Source organism: Chiloscyllium punctatum, chromosome 6, assembly GCF_047496795.1.
Source record: "Chiloscyllium punctatum isolate Juve2018m chromosome 6, sChiPun1.3, whole genome shotgun sequence".
Taxonomy (NCBI): Eukaryota; Metazoa; Chordata; class Chondrichthyes; order Orectolobiformes; family Hemiscylliidae; genus Chiloscyllium; species Chiloscyllium punctatum.
Window position 1 is genome coordinate 22,197,473 of NC_092744.1, and position 11,991 is coordinate 22,209,463.

Below are 11,991 nucleotides of genomic sequence, written 5' to 3' on the forward strand. Positions count from 1 at the left end.
TGGGTTTCCTCCCACAGTCCAAAGATATGCAGGTTAAGTGGATTGGCCATGCTAAATTATCCTGTAGTGTCCAGGGATATTCTAGGTGGATTAGTTATGGTAAACATGGAGTTATGAGGGATGTGGTGCTTCTGAGTGGGATGCTCTTTGGAGGGTCAGTGCAGACATAATGGGCCAAGTAGCCTCTTTCCGCACTGTAGGGATTCTATGCCCCCTGAGTTTTCAAATTGCCCCTCCCAAAATTGGACATCCAATTGACGTTGCTAGTAAGCTGCCCATCACAAAAAAAAAATCCATTGTGTACAGTGTTATTCTCAAATGCAAGTTGCCAATCTATCCTGCACTGTCCCAACCAACGCTCCCAGGGCAAGGACAGCACAGGGTTAGGTGTGGAGTAAAGCCCCCTCTACTCTTTTAAGCTGAAAGTAAAGTTTCCTCGACACTGTGTCTACCAAAAACTCCCAAGACAGGTACAGTAGAGGGTTAGATACATTGAAATTAGAGCATTGGTACATAGAAGCAGCCATGATCATACTGGATGGCTGAGCAGGTTCAAAGGGCTGAATGGCCTACTGCACCTGTTATTTTCTATGGTAGGGAAGACTATTGACCCTTCTAGCTTGCTCCCCTATTCAATAAGATTGACTAGGTTGAGTTTTTTTTTAAAAAATCCCAATAACAAAGGGTTCCGTGACCCTCTGTAATCTCGACTAACACAAGTCTATCAATCTCAGTTCTTAAATTTTTTTCATTCTCAACCTTAACAGTGTTTCAGTGGAGCAGTCCATATCTTCGAGACAGGAAGCATAGCTGCACAAATTGCCCCTGAATGGCCTGGCTTGAGGTTGAAGGATCTGCCCTCTTCTTTTGAATTCTCCAATTCCTCCATCCCATTGCCAGAGGATGTAGTTTCTCTTTACGCTCACTAACATCTCTTTGAATCATCTTAAACTTCAGCAATATATCACCCATTAATCTAAAATTTAAGAGAGTACACTTGCAGTCTAGACAAACTAGCCTCATCATTTAGCTGTTTCTGTCACTTTCAGTTTATCATTGGCATCAGCCATTTATTGGCCAGCTTGCAAAGCCAAATTTTCCTGAACCCTCACCAGCGCCAGGCTGGAGCCAACCAGCGTTCCTACTTCCTCTTGCTGACCCCTGCTGGAGAGTGCAGGAGTGGCATCAGTCCCAACTGGGGTGCCTTCCCGCGTCAAAAAGCTTATCATTTCACATCACCTGGCCATGCTTCCCACAAAGTCCTGAAACATAACAGGCACTCAGGAGAAAATGAAGGGAAAAGCAGAGTGATATTTCTTCTGAAATGTGTTTATAGAAATAAGATTATTGCAGCAAGAACAACAATTTACATTTTTATAGCAACTTTAACATTATAACATGTCCTAAGGACTTTAGGGGGAAATTTTAATCAACAGGATTTGGCACAGAACTATACAAGGAGCAACAAGGGCATGGATAGGGTGGGGAGATAGCAACTGTTCTCCTTAGCTGATGGATCAATGACAAGGGAGCATAATTTTAAAGTGAAAGACAGGAGCTTTAGAGAGGACTTGAAGAGGATTTTTTTCACTCGGGGGTGGCATAAGGCTGGAGTGCACTGTTTGAGGTGGCAAAGAGTACTTGGATGAGCACATGAAATGTCATAACATTCAAGGGGACAAATATTGGAAAATGGAACAAGTGTAGCTTTAGAGTAGTTTTAGTCAGTACAGACTCACCAAGCTGAAGACCCTCTTCTGTACTGTGTGACCCTGTAAGGTCAAGGTGAACAAATGTTTAGTTTATTAATTTAGTTTACTGAATGTCTTAAGGCAGGAGAGAGAGGCACAGAGGTTAAAAGATGGAATTCTCGAGCTCAAAACTCGCACAGCCATCAATTGTGAGGTAAAGGAAATTTAAGAAAGCCTTACTCTCCAAGCTGACACCTTAGCCCTTTCAAACCCTTCCCACTTCTGACGTACACATTTGCCATAACATTGTTCCCAGCGTTAGGAGCATGTACAGCGCCTTGACCCAACTGAATCCTTTCTCCCTGCAGATTGTGAAATGAGGAGTTCCTTGTCAGAGGAGATTGATGCTCTTCAGGCATTGCTGAATAGGATCGCTGAGGGAGTGGAGGAAATCAAACAGGGCCTGGAACGACATGACCAAGAGCGGGAGCTGGAGGACGAGTGGCTGCAGATTGGTCACATCCTCGACTGTGTCCTTCACTCTGTGTATTGCATATTCTTCACAGCTTTCTTATTAACTCTCGCTGTGACTTGGCTGATGTGACCTTCTGTTCAGCTGGACCCACACACACCAGTGAACAGGGAGAGTGGGTGGGAGTGGGGGGGAGTTAGTTTGATAGGTGAGATGAGGACTGAGGAGGGACAAAAACAGAGATTACTAGAAAAGCTCAGCAGGTCTGGGAGCAACCGTGGGAAGAAATCAAGTCAGCATTTCGGATCCAGTGAGCCTTCATCAGAACCCGTTTTTTCAGTAATTCTGTTTTTGTTACTGATTTCCAGCCTCTGCAGTTTTTTTGGTTTTTACTGAGGAGAAACACTTTTTTAAAAATTACACTAAGTTTGATTGTTCTGAGTACATTGCTGTGAAAAGCTATCGGAAGCAAATCCAATGGTAACTTTTAAAAAGGAAATTGAATTAGATCATAAGAGATGGGCTGAATAGCCTACTTCAGCTCCTATCAGGTCTGCTTCATTATTCAATGGGATCAAGGCTGATCTGACAATCCTTCGCTTATTACCATTTCCCCATAACCTTTGATCCATTTACCAATTAAAAATGGTCTATCTCAGGCTTCAGTATTCTTAATGACTCAGTCTTGTTAGCTCTCTCTGGTAAAGAATTCCAGATTTACTAACCTCTGAGAGAAAAAAATTCACTTCACCTTAAGAGGGAGGCTCCTTAAAATGGAAAGGATTGCATTATTGCAGTACCATTCACAATAAGAGGCTCCAAAGTGTTTTAGAGTTACAGCAGGGTATCAGACCCTTCGGTCCATGCCGACCAGATATCCCAACCCAATCTAGTCTCACCTGCCAGCACCAGGCCCAAATCCCTCCAAACCCTTTCTATTCATATACCCATCCAGATGTCTTTTAAATGTTGCAATTGTACCAACCTCCATCACTTCCTCTTGCAGCTCATTCCATACACATACCACCCTCTGCATGAAAACGTTGCCCTTTAGGTCTCTTTTATACTTTCCCCTCTCACCCTAAACCTATGCCCTCTAGTTCTGGACTTCCCAACCCTATCCATACCCCTCATGATTTTATAAACCTCTATAAGGTCACCCTTCAGTCTCCGATGCTCCAGGGAAAACAGCCCTAGCCTATTCAACCTCTCCCTGTAGCTCAATTCCTCCAATCCTGGCAACATCCTTGTAAATCTTTTCTGAACCCTTTCAAGTTTCACAACATCTTTCCAACATTGAAGATTCTTTGAAGTCCATAATTTTGTAATTCAGGAACTGCAGGAGCTGAATTGTAGACAGCAAGGTCCAATAGCTGCCAATGAGATGGTGACAGGAGAACCTGTATTAGTGAGTTTGAATGAGGGTTAAATATATTGAGGAGAACATTCCTTCTTTGGAATAGTCATAATGGGATTGGTAATGTCAGTTTGACAGCATAGATATGGACTTGGTTCAATAACCCCATGTAAAATGATGACAACTCTCCTTCAGTGCAAGCCTGGATCAGAGATCGGATTAGGCTGGATAATGCTTTCTCATCCAGCATAGAAATGATAGGCTGAATGTCCTACTCCTGTGCTGTGGACCTTTCCTTGTTTCTGTTATATGCACAAGTGTCTGGTATTTTGAGACTAATTGAATAATTAATTTAAAAAGGAGCATAATGGGTGGGATAAGCTGCTTCTGTGTTGCAAGATTTCACAATCAATGGTCTGACCTCCTTGAATGTCAGTTTGATTTGTGCCCACTAGGTGGTGGTATTGATCTAGAATCTTGTGCTTCCCCATGCACCTCCTCTCTGGCACATTCACCCCCATGCCTAGAATGTGGTTACAGAACACTTTTTGTATATTTCGGCAAGCTGTTTACCATTGGTTGTGAACACAATGAAAAATTCAGGATTGTGCAGAGGCACCTTCAGAACATTCATTTGGCAAAATGCAATCCTTGTCTCAACTATTTCTCCCAACTGGATTTACGGGCTTGATGGGGATATTGCCTTTTTCAACCAGGCAACTAGCGACGAACCTCAAAGAAGTCTCAAAACAGTAGAAGCTTTTCACAGAGTTTTGGAATTTGTGCAATTACCTGTAAAGTTTGATTCCACTAACAGATTAACAAATATCCAGTGGACTGAATGTGAAATGAACTTGTTTCCCTGTGATCTGCAATCCAGACTGGACTAATGGCATCAAAATCCTCTCTCTGTCTGCTGCTGATTGAGACACACAGCATGAATGAATTGTTCCCTTTTCACCACCGCATACCGTACATGTGTAGGGGCTGACACTGAGACACACACTGACTGTATCATGTGAGATGGGAGTGAATCCTCTGTTATTACACTGCACTCCTAATTGGCCTCCCATCTTCCACTCTTCATAGTCATAAGAGCAGAAGCAGGCCATTCAGCCCATCGGGTCAGCTCCCTCATACAACAAGATCATGCCTGCTCTGATAGAGTCATAGAGATGTACAGCATGGAAACAGACCCTTCGGTCCAACCTGTCCATGCCAACCAGATATCCCAAACCAATCTAGTCCCACCTGCCAGCACTCGGCACATATCCCTTCAAACCCTTCCTATTCATATACCCATCCGAATGCCTTATAAATGTTGCAATTGTACCAGCCTCCACCACTTCCTCTGGCAGTTCATTCCCCCACACACCACTCTCTGCATGAAAAGGTTGCCCCTCAGGTCACTTTTATATCTTTCCCCTCTCACGTTAAACCTGTGCCCTCTAGTTTTGAACTCCCCCACCCCAGGGGGAAAGACTTAGTCTATTTATCCTATCCATGCCCCTCATGATTTTATAAATTGCAATGAGGTCACCCCTCAGCCTCTGATGCTCCAGGAAAAGCAGCCCCAGACTATTCCACCTCTCCCTATAGCTGAAACCCTCCAACCCTGGCAACATGCTTGAAAATCTTTGTGAGCCCTTCCAAGTTTCACAACATCTTTGCTAGAGCAGGGAGAGCAGAACAGAGTGCAATATTCCAAAAGTGGCCTAACTAATGTCCTCTACAGCCACAATATGACCTCCCAACTCCTATACTCAATACACTGACTAATCCTCAACTCCACTCTCATTCCTTTCTCCAAATCCTTTGGATTACTTTCTGACCGAAAATCTTTCTATTGCAGCAACATAAAGCTCATCCCAAACTTCGGTCAACCATGTGTTAATTTGTATTAAACTCCACTTCTGATCCTGATGAAGGGCTTATGCCCAAAACGTCGACTCTCCCGCTCCTCGGATGCTGCCTGACCTGCTGAGCTTTTCCAGTGCCACACTCTCATCTCCACACCACCCCCCTTCATTTCAGATGATCCCTGCAGCAGGAGAAAGCCATTCAGTCCCTCCAGCCGGCTCGGCCATTGAACAAGATCATGGCCTTAATTCCACATTCTTGCCGATCCCCAGATAGATTCTTGACAGTCTACCTCTGCCTTAAATGTATTCAATGACACCCCCCCATCCCCGCTTCTGCCAAAGAGGTTTCCAAAGATTCACAACCCTCAGAATAGAAATTCACCTCACCTCCGTCTCAAGGTGTAGGATAGTGTAGAAGGATGAGCTGAGAATAGTTCACAGGTCGGCGCAACATCAAGGGCTGAAAGGCCTGTTCTATGCTGTATTGTTCTATGTTCCTATTCTACATCTCTTTATTTTTAAATTGTGTCCCCAAGTACAAGTCTCTTCCACAAGAGGAACCATCTTTTCTGAATCTAATTTGTCAAGTCCTCTCAGGATCCTACGTATTTCAATAATATGATGTCTCATATCCTCCAATGGATTAAGGCCTGTCCAACCTTTCTTCACCACATGACCAAGTCCCAGCCATCCCCGGTGTCAGTTAAATGAAACACTGCATTTCGGATGTGATCTCACCAACCACAACAGCAAAACCTCCCAACTTTTATATTCCATTTGCTTTGCAATAACGATCAACAGGGTACAATGGGAGAATACAATGAGGTTTTGATCAACTGGGCCAGTGGGCTAGATGTTTTAGTGGTTTAAAATGGCAGTTTAATTTAGATAAATGTGAGGTGTTGCATCTTGGTAAAAGGCAGGACTTATACAATTAATGGTAGAGCCCTGGGGAGTGTTATCAAACAGAGAGGGTGCAGGTATGTAGTTCCTTGAAAGTAGTGTCACATGTAGACAGTGTGGTGAAGAAGGTGTTTGGCACATTTGCTTTCATCAGTCAGAGTACTGAGTGTAGGCGTTGGGATGTCATATTACAGCTGTACAGTCACATTTGGAGTACTGAGTACAATTCTGGTTGCTCTACTGTAGGAAGGAGGTTACTAAACTGGAAAGGGTGTAAAAAAATGTTTCATAAGGGCGTTACTGAGACTGGAAGGTTTGAGTTATAAGAAGAGGTTGGACAGCCTGGGATTTTTTTGCCTGGAGGCTGAGGGGTGACTTTATCGAGGTTCATAAAATCATGAGGGCATAGATAAGGTGAATAGCCAACATCTTTTCCACAGGATAGGGGAGTTCAAAACTAGAAAGCACAGGCTTAAGTTAAGAGGACAAAGATTTAAATGGGACCTGAGGGGCAACTTTTTTACACATAAGGTAGCACATTAATGGAATGAGCTGCCAGAGGAAGTGGCAGAGGTGGGTACAATTATAACATTTAAAAGATATTTGGATAGGTGCATGGTTAAGAAACGTTTAAAGGGATATGGGCGAAATGCAGGTAAATGGGACTGGTTGAGTTTAGGAAACCTGGTTGGTACGGTTGAGTCGGTCTGAGGGGCCTGTTTCCACACTGTATGACTCTGTAACTCTGTAACAACCTCTCCATCACGCTGACCCTCTGTACTTCTATAATCTCCTTGGCTGTACACCCGCAATGTCTGGGTTCATGTCACCCTGGTCCCTGAGCATCCTGATTATAATCACTGCCACTAATCAACCTGCACCCCCACCCCCCCCAAACCTGCCATCACCCCACCCCGAGCTCTCTGAAGTAGAAATCTCTATATCGCTTTAATCCTTCTGATGTTACTTTAAACCTACCCTTCCAACCAAGCATTGCTCTTGCTGTGCTAACACCCCCTTCAAAGGCTTGGAGACAAACTTTACTTGATAACAGTGTCCCTGTGCGGAGCTTTGGGGATGACATGATGATTCTAATTGTGCCACATAAATGCAGGCTAGTTGTTGTTCAGGTGCCTGTTTCAGTTCAATGGTGTGTAGGTAACAGTCACCATTGGAGACAGCCTACGTGCCTCTTCAAGAGATGAAGGAATTTTCAATGATTGGGAGCTTTACCTAATGTAATATCCATGTAATTAGCATTAAATACGATTCTCTCTGTTTGAGGGAGGGTCATTCAGCTTTAATAATGGGCTCAATGACAAGATCCAGTCCTAATTAGTGGGTCCAGGGAGCTGAAGACACAGCCTGCTCATGGTTTTGTTTTAACCCAAGGACATTAATCTCCCGTCGACAGTTTTACTGAATATCCCTGTCACACAATCATTGACCCTTGATAACAAATGTCACAGTTACTACAGGAAGAAAGGACTCCCATTTATTTAACGTCTTTCATGGCTCTCGGACAGTGCAAAGTGCTTCACAGTCAATACAACACGTTTGCCACTGACGTGTAGGCACTACCGTTGGGTTGGGATGCACAGCGGACCATGTGCACGCACAGCAAGATTCCACAGGCCCCTGGATGTTAACGGGCACTGCCAAGTCCCCAGTGCAGGCCCCAGGGGATTCTAAATGACAATGGTCCCTCAACCAAACAACAAAAGTGCTGCCAACAAATTGAAGCAGCCAGTTAAGGAAAGAAACAAAGACTTTCCTATCAATGATTTTTTCATGACCAACAGTCAATGAAGTGCTTTTTGAGTGTGCTCACTATTGTAATATGGGAAACTCGATGCACAGCAAGATCCCACAATGAGCAGCGTGACTCTAATCAGGTAAAGATCCCACAATCAGCAATGAGGACGAAATTTGATCCTTATTAACTTTCCCTATTTCTATTCACGGTGGGAGGACAGTTGGCCACTGAAAGGCACTGGGAAAACTCCCCTACCTTTCAATCCAAAATGCTTTTGGATCTTTAACACTGGACAGGGCAGAGGATGCACTCTTTTTCCCTTTGTTCTTTCAGGGCATGGGGGCAAGACTAGCATTTGCTGTCCATCCCTAGTCCATACTGAACTGCTTGCATGGCTTTTTTTTTAAGATTCCCTACAGTGTGGAAACAGGCCTTTCAGCCTAACAACCCTCCAAAGTGTAACCCACCCAGACCCATTCCCTATATTTATCCCTGACAAAGGCATCTAACACTATGGGCAATTTAGCATGGCCTATTCACCTGACCTGCACATCTTTTGGATTGTGGGAGGAAACTGGAGCACCTGGAGGAAACCCACACAGACATAGGGACAATGTGCAAATAGTCACCTGAGGCGTGAATTGGACCCGGGTCCCTGGCACTGCGAGGCAGCAGTGCTAACCACTGAGCCGCCATACTGCCCAAAGGGCAGAGGACAGAGAGCAATTAAGAGTGAATCATGTTGCTGTGGGTCTGGAGTCAGATGTTGGCCAAACTGGACAAAGACAAGTAATCACAAATCATCCTCAGATCATTACTCTGAATTACTGATCGAGTGGCTGCAGTTATGTCAGCATCTTCCCTGGGTATAACGTTATCCTGGAAAAGATGGTCCCTCAGACAGTGACAGATTGATTATGATGGGTTTATGCTGCCACACTGAGAGGTTGAATGGCACGAGGGCGCCAACCATGTGTTACCAACAGTAGACTGGAAACCAATGGAGGCCCAGTCTTGTTCAAATCAATTACTTCATGGGATTTGGGTGTCACTGGCAGGGCCTGCATTTCCTTCCCATCCTTAACTGTCCAGCTGGGAGGATTTCAGAGGGCACTTTAGGAGTCTGGAGCCACAGTATGAGGTATAGAACATAGATCTGAGAACATAATTGGAGGGTCGGTGTGGACTGGTTGGGTAGAAGGGCCTGTTTCCACACTGTAGGTAATCTAACCTAATCTAATAACAGCGCAGTACAGGCCCTTCGGCCCTCAATGTTGCACCAAACCTGTGGGACCAATCTGAAGCCCATCTATCCTACACTCTTCCATTTCCATCCATAGGTTTATCCAATGACCAATTAAATTTCCTTAAAGCTGGCGAGTCTACTACAGTTGCAGGCAGTGGGTTCCACGCCCCTGCTACTCTCTGAGTAAAGAAACTACCTCTGACATTTGTCTTATATTTATCACCCCTTAATTTAAAGCTATGGCCCCTCGTGCTAGCCATCATGATGGCAGATTTCCAGATGGGGTTTGACAGCAATCGATGGTTGCTAACTCTCAGTTCCAGGTTTAGGAATCAAAGTTTTAAATTCTACCATGATGGGATTTGAAACCATGTCCGCACAGCAATAGCTCAGGCCTCTGGGTTACTGATCCAGTGGTATTATCATGAACACCCCCTTGCAGTGCCTTATCTTCCCTGTGCTTGGTGGGATGTTAAGGGAGGGCGAGAACATGCCATATCTGCTGTATTTCATGATCAGTCAAGATCCGACCCCCATCCTTTTCTCCGAGTGATGTTAATTGTGTGGGCGGCACAGTGGCACAGTGGTTAGCACTACTGCCTCACAGCGCCAGAGACCCGGGTTCAATTCCCACCTCAGGCGACTGTCTGTATGGAGTTTGCACATTCTCCCCGTGTCTGCGTGGGTTTCCTCCGGGTGCTCCAGTTTCCTTCCACAATCCAAAAAAAATGTGCAGGTTACGTGAATTGGCCATGCTAAATTGGCTATAGTGTTCAGGGATGTGTAGGTTAGGTGCATTAGTCAGGGGTTAATGTAGAGTAATAGGGGAATGGGTCTGGGGGGGATACTCTTTGGACAGTCAGCGTGGACTTGCTGGGCCGAAGGACCTGTTTCCAGTGTAGGGATTTGATGATCTGAGCCAAACATTTATGAGGTTGTGTCCTGCTCCAGCAACTTGTGCACACAGTCAAGGTTAACACAGTGACGGAAAGTTGGCTTGGATGTGTTGTTAAACTGAGGCTCAGTCTGTCCGCTCAGGTGAGTGTGAGGATCTCACAATCGCTACTTGGAGAATAGCAGGAAAGTTCTTCCTAGCCCAATATTTAATTAATCTCTCCAAAATGGATTATCTGGCTATACATCTTGTGATATGAGGTACATGTACCCTTCAGAGGCTATATCTTAAACTGATGTTAATTGCTCCTGTCTCACAAGAATTTTATGTATTTGTCCCATGACTTATATTCAGTTTTGAAGCACCCTTCATAGTGATCCCATGTGACATTCCTAGCCTCCCCAAGAGCCCACATTTTTGGTTCAACAATGTTTTGCATACTTTACATGCTTATGTCAAAGGGAAGAATATAACAGCATTGTATTGCAATTAGTGGGAGCATGCTGCACACTGGATGCGACTGCATTTCTGACAATAGTGACTCCATTTCAGGATTAATTTGTTGGCAGTAAAGCATGTTGGGGCATCCTAAGGTTGTGAAAGGTGCTATATAAATGTATGCCTCTTTTTTCTCGTATGTTATTTCAACTTCTTGTGTTAATACGTCGCAAGAGGAATTTAGAATGATTGTGTTCTTAAATCGTAAACTGCAAATGTCAGGGTTCAGAGACTGTCCTGCTGTGTTCTATCCCTTTGTGCTATTCTACCAGTGTTAGTTGGTGATGAAATAATTAAAAAAAACGCTATTTGTGCAACTTCCACTGTCTCCATATCCACATCCCGCCCCTTGTCTCCATGTCTTCAAATAGTTTTGTTTGAACCTGAGGAATTTTCAATGGCTTCGAGGGGGGTCCAGTTGCAAAAACCTGACAAGATTCCCTTTTCTACAAACTAAGCTTATAGCTGGGCTCTGTTCAGGGGGAAATGTTCCCCTCCCACAGTTTGTTCACTGGGAAATCAGTCAAGGCATTTTGTTAAGTTTCTTCAATATCAAGGAATATTTGCCAGCACAAACCTCTGACCCTACAGTTCCTTGCGCAGTGAGAACTCACTTTGGATTGTCATCCGTCCTTGATCGGCTACGAGGACTTGGGCACATTGTCCCCATGATGGACATGAGACTCCTCAAGCAGGTGCTCTACTCCCAGCTTCAAAATGGCAGGTGAGCCCCAGGTGGACAGAGGAAGCATTGGTGAAGTGCAGCATTCCCAGTGACACCTGGCCCAAGATCGTCCAAAGTGGAGGAAGAATTTCCAGGAAGGTGTTGGGCACCTCAAGGTGTGCAGTTGGGAAAAAGCAGAAGCCAGGAGAAAACAGTGTAAGGGGCATGCTGCCCCACCATCGCTAACCCAACCCTTCCCCTGACTACCTTCTGACCCCAAGTGTAACGGAGAGTGCAGATGTCACATTGGTCTTTACAGCCACCTACAGGCTTACCCTGAGAGAGGAAGAGAGTTATCCTTGTCTGCGAGGGACTGCCCATGATGATGATGGCCCTAGGCCGTCCCAATGCAGTGGGGAATGTACTTGCTGCTTGAGAGAGATAGCTAAGTGGAAGTTATGTGCAAAGAACCAAGTAGGTGTCCTGGTGTTTAGACACTTATCTACCAATACTGGAAAATGGAATTAGAATCGTTGTGTCTTTTGTTTTGCTAACACAGACCCGATGGGCCAAAGGGCCTTTTTCTGTGCTATACCTGTCTATGTTAGAACAGCTGGATAACATTGAGGAAAATTGCACCTCTTTCA